The 2053-nt window shown below is 46.0% G+C and overlaps 1 pseudogene; it reads left to right on the forward strand.

Annotated features, from left to right (window-relative positions):
* The first annotated feature begins 1561 nt into the window (after positions 1–1561).
* On the forward strand, positions 1562–1678 carry LOC126254268 (5S ribosomal RNA; annotated as a pseudogene).
* Positions 1679–2053: the final 375 nt, after the last annotated feature.

Here is a 2053-nt window from a genome sequence, read left to right on the forward strand (position 1 = left end):
AATGGGTTGTGAGGTGCCATTCAATTCAGATTCAAATGTAATTGTGATTAGTACAAATGCATTTGAAGCGTATACTTCTCGATTAAGTCGTCTTCTAACTCAGCTTATATTGAAACAATGGCCTACTTTAACACGAAGTACAATACTAGAATAACAACCTATACGTTACAATTCGCTATACAATCGTACCTGTTGAACGACCTATCGTCTTCACATTTTGATTCAGTACTGGAGTGAGTAACGAATCCTTGCAAAGATCCCATTATTATCATCTAGTAAATGGTGACAACATCGTACAAACCACTGCTCCAGTTCTTCAACCATTCCAACGAGACTGGTGTTCACTTTTTTATTGGGTGCAGAGGATAACAAAGGTGATCTTGGAGGACAAGGTGCAGTTACTTTCGACCTACCCATCTTGGACCATATTGGGGCGTTACATGTCGTGTTACATCAGCAGTAAAATGTGTTGATGTCAATTAATGTATCTAACACATTCCCAGCAATGGGCCATGGCTGCAATTTGAGCCTCATTTGATGGGAACTTTAGGGAATACTTTACAGTTCAGTTACATATCTAACAACTAGGACAAGATTTCACAGCGACGTCAGTGGCGGCTCGTAACCACTCATACACATTTATGTCTCAAACGGCTATCTGTGTACCCAAATTGACAGTAACGTTTTTGCTGCTATTATAGAACACTTTCGCCTGTGTAAGTGTTCGCCATTAATTGTGGCCGGCCGGATTGTGGCCGTGCGGTTCTAGGCGCTACAGTCTGGAACCGGGCGACCGCTACGGTCGCAGGTTCGAATCCTGCCTCGGGCATGGATGTGTGTGATGTCCTTAGGTTAGTTAGGTTTAATTAGTTCTAAGTTCTAGACGACTGATGACCTCAGAAGTTAAGTCGCATAGTGCTCAGAGCCATTTGAGCCACCATTAATTATGAAGCACTTCGCATGTGTCGGTGATAGTCTACAGTTTCCTTTAGACTTCATCAGCACAATCAGAAGCCCAAATATATGTTATTTAAATTTATTAATGCCATTTGGGCTTCACCCATACAGCCAACCACAGAATAATTTTTCAACATTTAAATGTCTAAGAATCTGAAACTGTTAAAAAAAACAACGTTCATTTGTATATGTGCTGTCTGTTCTTTTGGGCATGTCTGATCCTGCAGCCACTATGAATCAAGAAACAAAGAATTTAATGACGTTAGCTTCCAGTGCGCACTGTTTTAAATCAATGAGAAAGTTGAAAATTTGGGCAGGGCTGCGATTCCAACTCAGATCTCCTGCTTGCTAGGCTGATGTGCTGATTACTGTCCCATCAAGACGCGGTGGTCATAGCAACTGCATGGACTACCCTAGCGTGTCTCCCGGCGGACGAAAATTCTCAACTTACGTAGCAGTAGCGCAGTTCCGGACTGAAGCGCCTTGAACCGCTCGGCCACAGCGGCCGGCCCCATTATCCTCATTACTCGCGGCATTTCGCCGATTCCCATAAGAGTACGAATGTGGTGTGCATCCACATAGAAGTAATCATTGGCCATTTCTTGGCAACGGCCTTGCCGCAGTGGATACACCGGTTCCCATGAGATCACCGAAGTTAAACGCTGTTGGACGTGGCCGGCACTTGGATGGGTGACCATCCAGCCGCCTTGCGCTGTTGCCATTTTTCGGGGTGCACTCAGCCTTGTGATTCCAATTGAGGAGCTACTCGACCGATTAGTAGCGGCTTCGGTCAAGAGTACCATCCTAACGGCCAGGAGAGCGGTGTGCTGACCCCACGCCCCTCCTATCCGCATCCTCCACTGAAGATGACACGGCGGTCCCGGTAGGCCACTCGTAGCCTGACGACGGAGTGCCATACTCTCCTTAATTATAAATGTGGTGTCTATTCTTTTGGACCTGTACAAATTTGGGTCTGACGGGAGGCATGCTGGGGTAGTCTGTTCAGCTACGATGACCACTGTGTCTGGATGGCGAAGTGGTCAGCGCCTCTGCCTGGAAAGCAGAAGACCTAGGTTTGAATCCCAGTCCAGTACAA

The sequence above is a fragment of the Schistocerca nitens genome, chromosome 4 (genome assembly GCF_023898315.1).
Source record: "Schistocerca nitens isolate TAMUIC-IGC-003100 chromosome 4, iqSchNite1.1, whole genome shotgun sequence".
Classification (NCBI taxonomy): Eukaryota; Metazoa; Arthropoda; class Insecta; order Orthoptera; family Acrididae; genus Schistocerca; species Schistocerca nitens.